Here is a 13,217-nt window from a genome sequence, read left to right on the forward strand (position 1 = left end):
TGGGAGTACATACATGTATGTATTATGGTATACCGTTGTCTGTCTGTCCATGGTCAACATGTTGGACATGAATTCATAAATGCTTTAATATAACCATTTTGCATAAAACTTTGGTGAATTTGACATGAGCTCCCTTTCAATTTTTATAAATTTTATATTTTAAGTTTCTGAGTAGCAGGGTTGTTCATCAAAAAAGGATGATTCTTCAGTTTTTAGTCAATAACTCAAAAATGTTTTCTCCTACTTGCAAGAAATTTTGGTGATTTTTTTTAATATCTATTGACATGAACTCCTTTTCAATTTTTATAAATTTTACATTTTACGTTTCTGAGTTACTAGGTTTTATATCCATAAAAAAGGTTGATTTTCCAGTTTTCGGTCAATAACTCAAGAATGTTTTCTTTTTCCTTACAAAAAATTTGGTGAATTGTTTATTTCTTCTGACATGAGATCCCTTACAATTTTTATAATTGTAGATATTTGGTTTTTGAGTTACCAGATTTTATAAATTTATAAAAAGCTCTATGTTGAAGACTGTACTTTGACCTTTAATGGTTTACTTTTACTTGTTTTATAAATTGTGACTTGGATGAAGAGTAATCTCATTGGCACTCATACCACATCTTCTTATATCTATGAACTTCATTTTGGCTTTCACATGAACACTGTAATTGTAAATTAATATGAAAATAGTTTCTGTAAGATTTTTATGAAATGGATTTCTTTTTATCCTTTAGGCTAGTGCTAGTTATCAAATTTGACCTCCCCTATATCATGCAGGAAGGTACATGTACATGGATGTTTAAAAAATTCCACAAATGGTGAAGAAAATGGCAAGGGAAGACGCCTGGTAAATGTTTCAAGTAAAATTCAGCAATTGTAAGTATATTTTTTGTATGGTGCAAGATTTTTAGCTCACCTGGCACGAAGGGCCAAGTGAGCTTTTCCCATCACTTTGCGTCCGTCATCGTTAACTTTTACAAAAATCTTCTCCTCTGAAACTACTGAGCCAAATTAAACCTAACTTGGCCACAATCATCATTGGGGTATCTAGTTTAAGAATGTGTCCGGTGACCTGGCCAATTAACCAAGATGGCTGCCATGGCTAAAAATAGAACATAGAAGTAAAATGCAGTTCTTGGCTTATAACTCAAAAACCAAAGCATTTAAAGCAAATCTGACATGGAGTAAAATTGTAACCAGGTTAAGATCTGTTTGTTCTGAAATTTCCAGATGAATCAAACAACCTGTTGTTATGTTGCTGCCCCTGAATTGGTAATTTTAAGGAAATTTTGCTGTTTTTGGTTATTATCTTGAATATTATTACAGATAGAGATAAACTGTAAGAAGCAATAATGTTCAGCAAAGTAAAGTTCACAAATAAGTCAACATGAGTCATTGCCCTTCTTAGTCAATTTTTAACCATTTTTCGTAAATCTGAGTTTATATCTTTTACAAAAATCTTCTCTTCTGAAACAACTTGGCAAAATTAATCCAAATTTGGCCACAATCATCATTGGGGTATCTAGTTTAAAAATGTGTCCCTTGACCTGGCCAACTAACCAAGATGGCCGCCATGGCTAAGAATAGAACATAGGGGTAAAATGCAGTTTTTGGCTTATAACTCAAAAACCAAAGCATTTAGAGCAAATCTGACATGGGGTGAAATTATTTGTGGCCTTTCGTTTTTTTGCTCTTTGCGAGACTTACTGTATTGAATATGAACTTTGTAAGACAACTTGCTTTCAATACATTATTTATGCTGAAACTTATTACTATATATATATTAAGGTTACTTTGCTGTTACAATCAGCTGACAGTCTGTGCCAAACTGTTTAAGTGTTTGTCTGACCTAACAGAAATTTGAACTTTTCTACTAAACATTCAACTAAATTCTCTTGAAAGTTCTTTCTTTCTGAACTGCTTTTTATCTGAGATTTGCTAGTGAGACAGAGTTTGGGATTCACTGCTGTTACAAATAGTAAGGAGAATTTATAAAAAAGGATAAAATGCAGTAGAGAAACAACTGATAAATTATAAGGGGTATGTATCAATGAATCAACATTAGTAAATACACAGCAAAAAAAAAAAAACTCGTACAATTGCAAGATGGCCCATATATGGTATTTTGAACCTTATGGAAAATTGACCATTAGGTCAAAATACAGCTATTGTAATTTAACCCGCCTTGTATGGAAAATTGAACATTGGGGTAAAATATAGATTTTGGCTTACAAAAAAAGTATATCTCTGAAAACAAAGCATTTAGAGCACATGCAAGAGGGGGCTTCATCTGTGTCCCATGGAGACATTCCCAACTAATTTTCTTTAAACTCTTGTGAAATTAATTAAGCATATTTAATTTAAAAAACAAAATAATGAAAATGGACTAGCTGACATTTTGATAAACCAACTATTTATAGTGAATCAGTGTTTTATTTAGAGATGTCTAACAGGAAGGAACATGATGAACGGCATATAAAAAAGAAGATGTGGTATGATTGCCAATGAAACAACTATCCACAAAAGACCAAAATAACTCGGACATTAACAACTATAGGTAACTGTACGGCCTTCAACAATGATCAAAGCCCATACTGCATAGTCAGCTAGAAAAGGCCAAACACTGATAAGACAATGTAAAACAATTCAAACGAGAAAATGGCATGTATTACAGCTGATTTCCTTCTGCTTGCAAAGTAAAACTTTGGTTGGCTTGCTTGCTTACTTTGTTTGAATAATTGTTTATACAAGCTTTGTGAATAAGATTGACATCTTTAAACAAATTATGTATAGGCATATTTTAACCTGTATGCATGGTATATATTATATTTGAATTCAATTGGGTGTTATCCTAATATGTTTGCACAATATACAAACAAAGCAAGCAAGTTAACCAAAATTTTGCACTTCATGCATTAGGAAATTAGCTGTAACCCTTTATTGAAAAACACTGTCATTGAGAGTGAATTGAAACTATTTGTACCTTTACCATGTTCATAATTAATACAAAATTACATCTTATAAAGAATGTATCCAAAACTTCATTTTATTTCATATTTATGTTACAGGAGTTTCTGGAAAGCCAAGCATACATAACCAAAGGATATTTTCATAGAATGGACTTCTGTAGGCCAAAAAAGTAGGTTTGTGTTTAAATATATATTTATAATTATGTAATATTTGGAGAGAGATTTAAAAAAAAATTGTTTTAATCCTTGCAATCCTTGCTTTTCCTAACACATTGCAGTTGTTAAAAGTTTCATGGGTATTTAATACCTATAAATAAATGAATGAAAAGTTTCAACTAACATCTTATGGTAATAACACTTTAAAAACTGTTCGATTTTGTAAGTAAAAAGATCAGTTGTGGTTACGTTTTGTATTGCAATAGATTGTTTTTATTACAAATATTCATTGTGCCCAATTTTTAGCTACAATTTTTTAATATAAAAATAAGAAGATGTGGTATGATTGCCAACTGCCAATGAGTCATTACTCTCCACCAGCATTACCAGAGACCATTGAAGAAGAATTTAAAATAAGCAAAACTCATGCCAAATGTAAAACCAAAAATCATGTGTCTGAGACTTCAATATCAATCAGTACACATCTAATGGATTTAGTGAATATACCGCCATTAGTCATAGGATAAGAACATGATCTTGTACAATGCTAAAATATAGGTATCAACAGTTTGTAAAACTGGTAAACATACATATGTGTATAACAATAATATTTAGTTTGGTTTTAATTTACTGATAGCAAAACAAATATTTATATTTATAAAATACTTTCCAGTTTTATTCAAATATGTTATATCAAAAGGAGAAAAATATAAAAAAAAGTAGATGTGGTATTACTGCCAATGAGACAACTCTCCACAAGAGACAAAAATGAGACAGAAAAGCATGTTTTAAGTCACTGAGGTTATTTCATTATGTTTAAAACTAACAACTTACAGTATATGGGAATAAATCAAATTAAGTTTAAATGTATGATTATGAATATTATTGTTTTCTTTTCAGATAAAGACAATGTCAAGAAGAGTGACATTTAGAAGAAAGAACATTCAATTGATAATGTTATTATGTCAACAACAAAAACATAAAAAGTTGATTGTAACGTTTTGAGAATGCTGTAAAAAAAAGTAGAGTGAAATCAAAATCCAAGTTTTTTTCAAATTTATATTCTGCAACAAATAGACAACAGAGAGAAAAAATATCAATATATTCTTAAGCAGATTTATTGGCTTTTTCATTTAATATGTTTAAAAACAATTATACAATCTCAGATCATTTAACATGCAAGGGACACAACTTCAAAATTGTATTTAAATTGATGCTAAAGGAACCATTAATACACTTTTTGGGTTTTCCTTTTCATATTACATGTATTATATGCATAAGTCAACAAATGTGTACGTTATAGTTTAACCATGAGTAACATTTTAACAAAAATTGTCAAATACATGTACAACATTCCACAAAATTTATTTAAGATAATTTTGACCTCTGTATAAAAGAGTTGTGGTATTACTGCCAATGAAACTACAGAGACCAAAGATTGTAGGTTTTTATTCCATCAAATATTTCATATCATTGTCTTTTCAAACATCTTAGTGTCAAATGTACTTGATAAAGGTTTTAGAAACATGAAAATCGTGTTACAGACATTTCTTTTGTTTATTGGTGTATTCAAACAGAGCTAATGAAAAGTGAAGTCTTGTCTGTAATATGATACTGATGTTGCTTGTTGAAAGGAGATTTGTGGTCAAAATAACATAAAAAGATGTTGTATGTCTGCCATTTGGACAACTACCCAACAGAGTCCAAATTAAACTGATTAAAGCAATTATGTCTAGGGAACAGCCTTCAAAAGTAAACAGAAGTCGTCTTGGTTTTGTGGAACATATGGAATGTGAACTAGCTAACTTGACAAAGGTTTTATGGATGATTTGAAATATATGCATTATACGCATGTTTGTTTCACACATGTTATACGCATCATTTAAAACGCATATTATACACATGTTTCTTACAACACATGCTTAACGCATGATTTTGAAACATGCGTTTAACATTACTTATATTTTTCATGTGTAAAACGCACGAATAACGCATGTTTTTAACATGTGTTTTACATAACATGTATTATTCATGCGTAAAACGCATGAATAACGCATGTTTAAAACATGCGTTTTACATGTGTGGTAGGAAAAAGATGTTTCCCATGCGTTACCAAACACATGTTTTACACATGTAGAATATACGTAAAACATGCGTGGCACTTTTCCCTGTGTATAAGACAGTTTGATATTTACACCATTTGTTGGTCACTTGATATTCACCACAATGTGAACTGTTGGTAGGGAATGTTGGTTTCCGATGGAACTAACACCCTGTATTTTTTATATTTATTTGTATTATAAATTTTATCTTGCTAATATTTTTGTTTTCAAATTAATCATTTTTTAATTGATATGATTCTTTTAATAATAATAATATAACAATTGAAAATGTAAAAAGTGGCCTATATAGAAATTAAAAAGTACTCGAAGGCCCTGTATATTCAACGTGGTTATTTAAACGAATATGTGACAAAAACATAACGCATACGTTGTGTTAGATTCAAGTAATGAAATAAATTAATAATATTAATTTTCACAGAATTTCTGTCAACATTTTTAGTAAACTTATTCTTTTTCTGTAGGATGTTTTCTAGTCAGAACTGTAATGTTTGATTAAAAAAAAATAGTCTGTATTATTCAAATTGTATAGAATATGAGTAGGACTCGGAGGTACGATGGGGACGCTATGATGCGATGGTCTACACCGCAGTGGTCTATTTGACGCATGATTGCTAGTTTAAAAGCTAAATGCGTGCAATTATCATAAAAGTGGATTTTTAATATTTAAAATACAAATTAATATTCATTATTATCTAAGGTTGCATACTAAGTGAGAGATCGTCATCCTTAATTTCTTAAATTTGGACATAATTCTGCATTATTTATAATATTTTATCTTTTCTTCGTTTCTCTCATTAGTTTCTCGTTCACCGTTATATTATGATACTAAGAATCTATATACGGACCCACATGTTTAAGAGAATATCACGCTCCATCCTACGTGAAAAAGAGCCCTTTTGTGGATTGCGAAAAAAAATTCTCAACAGAAGGTTAACTCTTTCCACCAATCTTCCCCGTATTTCTAAGTATTTGAAGTTTATAAACCTCTTATTATCTTAAAACTTGAAAGACTGCTTCTAGCATACACATTGACTTCTACATCGACATGAAGACAGAGACTTTCTAGGGACTGGTCGATTATAACAATGTCAATAGACATTTGCATTGCAGACAGAATTGGGTCGTCGCTGATGTCACGTGACGTTTAAGCGATATTTTTCAAAATTTACGAAGTATTCTTCATAACTATATAGCCAACTGCTGTTTGTATAGAAGGTCTTAGGTAAAAAACATTGAAAATGTAGTTTGAGTAAACCATCGCACCTCAGCGTTACCACCATCGCATTTTGGCGTAATTATAAACAAGATAGCGTCACAACGCCACCATCACACTTCAGCGTGATCAAAAACGCTATTCGGCGTCAAACCATCGCATCTCAGCGTGACCATCGCGGTTTGGAATACCATCGCGGTTCAGAGTCCTAACTATGTTTTTGCATATAACATTATTAGAAGTGTGTAAAAAGAAATTCGACAGGTAGTGATCCCATAAACCATATAAAAATTACAAAAAAAATGTCATCTGCTGATTTATATCAATATAGCTCAAAAAAAAGTTTAGATCTACGTTTCTTAATTTTTACTCATATTTTGACTTCAATTTTTTACATCTAATCCTTCTCTGAAAAGTAAGGGAGTATTTCTTCCTAATTTCATAATAACGTAGTTGTTAATCGAATTTCATTTATTATTATTTTTCCTTTTTGTAAAGTAAATTCCCTTTAATTAATTTTGCTGGGTTTTTGCTTTTGACTCGTGATATCAAAGAGAAATAATAACTTGCCCAAATGGGCAAAAAAAGAAAACCCGCCTCGTGTTGAAAATAATTTGACGTCTGTGTATTTAAAATTCTATAGGCAATATATTCATATCGAGTGTTTGTCTCAATGAGATGCTTTATTAAATTTAAATTCAGCCCATCATTTTTAGTTCAGGAGACTTGACAATTTTCACACAAACTTCATGTTTGAAGATAGAATAAAGAATAAAGTACCTTGAGATGATGCGCAAGTTTTTGACGAGTTGAAACTGTGTATAGCATAGAATAATTGGATCAATAAATTTTTATCACGACAGTGGTATTTATTGAATTACAATGAGGTTTGTCTCATTTTTATTTTTAAGAATTTTCATGGTCACGTGACCGCGATTGCTTCTAATTTCGTTTCTATACTTTTTCACATTATGAATATACCTCAAGAATTTTAACCGAGACATTGCTTAATTGGCACTCTCCAAATTTAATATAATTGAGGTATATAAGTTAGTTGTTACGTTTAAATCCGTTTTTTTGTTAGTTTGCATAAGTAAATTACACGGTTTCTTTGTAATGATAGGGTTTCCTATTAGAAATAGATGAATAAGCATATAAAAGCGAGGCGTTCCCGTTTATCAACCCCCCCCCCCCCCCCCCCCCCGATGCACCCATTTCCGAGGAAAAACAGCCACATAGTTCTTTTGTTTTTCTATACTTTTTATACTTTTTCACATTAAAAATGTTGTACTAAAATTGTAGGCAGGCCATTGCTCAAATGTTGATTTATAACTTTAATTTATTTCCTAGTTGCGTTAGTATTAATCCGTTCATTTGCTAGTTCTGCATAAGCAAATTACAAAAATAACTATGATATTAATCATTTGTTTTCTATTTGGCAGGTTTTTTTTTAAAACAAGAGCATAATTTATCTTGGTGTGGCATGTTCCTTTTTTAACAATACATGTACATACAAAAATTCCTGAGAAAGATATATTTAAGCAGAGTCCAAAAGTAATGATCGAACTCTTAAAATTCCTTCAATTTACTTATATAGACTATAAGAACGTGTTGCATACAAAAACGTTAGAAGGCTTCGAAGTAATAAACAATGTTTTTTTTAACAATCCGGTGTTACAACACTGTTCCTAATTTGACAATTGTTTTAGTTCCGTTATGGAAATATTTCGTTATTATTATTACTATATAAAAAAAGAAGATGTGGTATGATTGCCAATGAGACAACTATCCACAAAAGACCAAAATGACACAAACATTTACAATTATAGGTTACCGTACGGCTTTCAACAATGAGCAAAGCCCATACCGCATATAGTCAGCTATAAAAGGCCCCGATAAGACAATGTAAAACATTTCAAACGAGAAAACTAACGGCCTTATTTATGTAAAATGATACTGTTCGTTTACAGCGACTGCATAATTCCTATTATTTTGTTTTGGTTGCTCATCCGATTTTTCAATATAACGGAACTTTAAAAAACTGTTGTACGTATTGGAGGTGTACCTACTAGTAGGTATAAAACCAGTTTTTACCCACCATAGGTCAAACAGATTAACTTGATCACTTGCCTTTGCAAAGCACACAGAAAGGAAAAGGAAATTAAATATTCTTTTTACAAAGCCGTAATTCGAATAGATATAATGTATGTATTATGTATTACAAAAAAAGAGGATAATTATGGAAACTCTGTATTACACGTTAAAATAAAAATGTCGAAAAGCGTCATGTGTGATTGTTTTCTTTATTTGTTATCATCTTAACACCTAGTTAAAAAGTCATGTAATGTCTTATTATCCCATCAAACAAAAACATTATATCTTATTTGTCGGAATAATAATAAGATTTTTAGAATTGACAATAAAAAGTTTTCTCAAATTTCATCCTTATTTGCCAATTTTTTTTTTATTTCATTTACGTATATGAGAAAGATGGCACGCGCCATCATACCTCTGAATACATGTATTGTATTCAATAAGGAGTTTGATTACTAATATATATAGCTGTCCAAAGTTTATTATTGTATTGGTGCATTACATGCAATTTTTAAATTGAATGTCATTACGGTGAATAGGATATATAGCTTTTATTTTATAATAACAACACAAATGAAAATAACATGGGGACATTTTTTTAAATTTTGCAATTACACGGTGGGTACGGTTGTCCTGCGAGAGAACGTACTGTGCTGGTGATTTGGTCCTGACGGGTGCTGGTGGGTCCTGATTCTGTGCTGGTGGGTTTGTTTATATTGTATCAGAACGGCAATAAAACGAATGTTTTGTTGCTTAATTTTTCTCTGATGTGTCATAAGTACCATGCAAAGTATATTACAACAATATTATATTGCAAAACTCGTGCAAGTTCGTAAACGGAATTGTCCTGACGCTGTGCTGGTGATAAGAAAAACGGTCCTGGTTCTGTGCTCCTATGTTCTGGTTCTGTGCTTTTATAATTTAGTTAAAAGTGGCATATATTAAAGATCATTGATGCTGTACTGTTATTGACTTATTAGCTGTTGTCTGCTTTCTTGACATTGACATTGTTGTGAACCTGTTTACTGTTATTATGAGAGAAAAAATACCCCTATTTTAAAAAAAAAAAAAAAAACTAACTGTAATCTTACTTATAGGCCTGTGAATGGAACCCTTCTTGCCCCCTTTTAAGATAAGAAAATATGTTTAGATTTTCGGGATTACAATCATTTTGCAAGATCACCAAAATACGTTGTAATTTATACAATACTTATATAAAGTAGATGATGTGGTATGTTTGTTGTCAATGGACAAATTTCCATAAGAAATCCAAAGGAAGTATGTGTTAACAACCATACGTCATCGTACGACCTTCCACAATAACCATAAAATAAAAACGTAAAAGGTTTTGCATAAAAATGGAGAGCAAAAATATAGAACAAAGGACTTTCTGAGCGTTTGAATCATGTCTTTAGCAGCTTAAAACACATTTGTTTGTGAACAATTGAGTGCTGACTATAAGAATGATAATAGTATTGCGGGTTTGTTTGTTTGGTGTGGGGTTTTTTTTTTGGGGGGGTGGGGGGTGGGGGAGGGATGAGGATAAGTTAGAGCGAGGTTACAGTGAAAGCTTGGAATAGTTTCCCGTAAGATTTAAAAGTTGTATTGTTAAAGAAAAATGTATCTTATAGCTATTAAGAATCACTTGCTGTAAGATTTTTCCAACAATTTTTTTTTTGTCTAAATGGTTTTTTTTTTTCGAAAGTTCGATAGAACACTAAAAAAAATCACTATTTTATGAAAGAGCAGGCTAGAATATGTCAGAGAATGAAGACGAGATAACCTAGAGAACTCTAATAAAATTAAGATTTCTTAGCTTTTTTCATTTCAAAATAAATATTTTTGATAAAGAATTACGGGGGAGGAAGTGAACAATGTGTCCTTCTTTTTTATATATAAATATTTTTCATGAATAAAAATAAAATTTGCCTTGATTATAATTGAAAATGAGAAAATGGAAAAAATACCCAACTAAAATACACTTTTATTTAAATATTGGTAATATCACTAAGCTTTTAAGTTTTGTGTGTCAAACATACCATCTCTGTAGTAATGACTCCTTACTAAGATATTTCACTTCATTCATATTTTTTTCTGCATTTTTTTATATTGTGAATTCATAGAATTATTATATTAAAATGTAGCCTTAATTTATATTTTAAAAAAACTGAATCTAATGCGGGGTTCACACATTGCCGATTATTGCTCCCGTTTGAGATCAGACAGCAATACGATATGAGAGGTGAAAAAGTCGGATTGGTATCCTCAATTATCTGGAATGTCCTATCATTGTCTGAACGCATTCGTTTTAGTTCGTAACAGATTCCTACGGATCGAGAAGGGTCCGAATAGTTCGGCAAAGCATCCCGACAGTTAGATGCGTCCCGTAACATTCGGGGCAACTCAGCCGATTTTATCTAATTGGATTACAATCGTGGCTATGTCGTGACAGATTCTGCTGTATCGGATCGAATTCCGAACAATGTCTTGTGTATTCTGGACGGTGTCCTGTTGAACGGGAATGATCCGGAGTAATTTTTCATAGCTGTTTTTCTGCCGATTGAGTCCAGATTGCATCCAGATCTTGTCGATTGCGAACCGTTTTTTGCCGAAACCGTTCCGAAACAGTCCCGTTATTAATACGAAATTCGTCAATGATACCCACGTCAGAGTCCCGACAACTACAGAATACAATACGACTGAGACCAGACAAAGCCGTTTGCAGTGCGATAGAGCGGACCGTGATAGGATTACGTTCCGACCGTACCTGATCATCCCGAATATGCCGACAGTTTTCGAACAAATAACTTCCGTCAGCGTCGGTTCACTGTCTGGTCACTGTCTGATCTTAGTCGGATTACATTCGGTAGAGTCGGGACGCAGTCGTGACAGACTCGGTCGAATTTTACCTTGCGAAAAATACAAATCGGATTAGAAGCGGATTCAGAACGGGATTATCGGGACTTATTTGCTTAGAAACGGTTGAATATCGGTGCTTCCTGAACACTATCTGATTGTTGTCGTGATCAAATTTTTTTTTTTACAAATTTTAATTTAAGTTTGAATTTCCATCCACGATTCACAGGATCTTGATCAGACTTTTAATAAATTTTAATCGGGAATGGTCCTGTCAAGAACGGTAGTAAAAATCGTGAATGTGTGACCCCAGCTTAAAGCCATTTATATCAAACATTTTTGTTTCCATCTATCCGTTTTTAGGACTTTAACAATCAACAATAACACGCCTGGAAAGTTAACTCGGCTGTCTGTAATCGACCATTTTTAGACACTCCAGGCTCCTAAAAAACAAGCCGGGGTGGGGGTTCAAAGATGCAAATTAAGTACTCATATCAATATTTTATCTTTTCGTGTACGGTTTATGACCCCTCCTGTGGCCTGTCAATTCCGAAATGTGCAAACTGCAATAGTATCAAAACAGCACAGACAATGAATAATAGAGATATAATTTTGTACATATATCAAGGGGAAACTTCTTGCAAAGCATTATTATTTATAGTTCATTATTGTATTTAGTAGAAAAAGAGAATTTAGTAAAAATAAAAAAACTATTTTTGTAGAAAATTCACAGACCTTTGTACAGAGATATTTGTTATGTTTAGCATGGGATCAACACAATGGTTCATTACCGAGTAAAAAAAATCAAAATGTCTATCTACCTTGCACATTTCAGAAAATTCAGATCAGATAACGAAACAGTTTCCAGCAACATTTATAAGCAATTTAAGATTGTGACCCTCACAGTTTCCATTCACCACAAATATTCTCGTTACAACGAATCATTTTAAATACAAAAATACGTGTTGCATGCAGCCTTTTGTTTATCTATTAATATATGTATACGGATAAGTTATGAAAGGCAGCAGGGTCATCAGGGTGAGGAGTCTATGTCATCTGAAATAAATGCTAAGCATAGATCTAGAAAGCGACATATAATCATGACATTAAAAAAAGTCTCTTCTTTTCGGCTTTTTTCGAACAAATTGACACATAAAATGAATTATATAGTATTGTGGAATTTTTAACTTATTTTAGATACTATATATTGTTATCTGATATTGGACGAAAGATGTTGCCCTTTTATGTTATTATGTAATACAAGTTCAGATCATTTGAAAACACATATTAAACAGCCAAATGGATGCACAAGAGCTAAAATAGGAGTCATAGATCCTGTTGGCAACAATTATCTGGCTAATTTTATTGATTTTGTAACATTTGTTTCAAATATGACCAACTTCTTATCCAAAATCACCAGCACCGTATCAGGACCCACCAGCACAATGACAGGACCCACCAGCACAGTATCAGGACATGAATAAATTGAGAAAATGCTAAATTTTAATAAATTGCAATGTTTTTTTCACAAAATTGTTTTGTCGTGTGGATTGCGGTATAGAAAGCGGACTCTATGAGCATTTTTGTTTTATTTTTTCAGTTCGAGATTTTCTGAAAATGAGCATTTTCGTGTTACGCTTACTGAAACAGTTTAGAGGGTATTTTTTTTAATGGTTTATATATGAACCCATAAGAAACGAAATTGAAAAATCTCAACTGTTGTCTTCCATTTTCTAAGAGTGAAAACGTCAAAAATCATCATTTTCGTCTTTGTTTACATTTTTTCATTGATCACAAGCACCC

The 13,217-nt window shown here is 32.0% G+C and overlaps 1 long non-coding RNA gene across 1 annotated transcript; it reads left to right on the forward strand.

The window, feature by feature from the left end:
* Positions 1–736: 736 nt before the first annotated feature.
* Positions 737–4,167, forward strand: LOC134683978 (uncharacterized). The gene is made up of 3 exons (XR_010101131.1): positions 737–879; positions 3,072–3,142; positions 4,029–4,167. It is a non-coding gene; the product is annotated as an uncharacterized LOC134683978 (long non-coding RNA).
* The last annotated feature ends 9,050 nt before the right edge of the window (positions 4,168–13,217 follow it).

This window comes from Mytilus trossulus, chromosome 9, assembly GCF_036588685.1.
Source record: "Mytilus trossulus isolate FHL-02 chromosome 9, PNRI_Mtr1.1.1.hap1, whole genome shotgun sequence".
NCBI lineage: Eukaryota > Metazoa > Mollusca > Bivalvia > Mytilida > Mytilidae > Mytilus > Mytilus trossulus.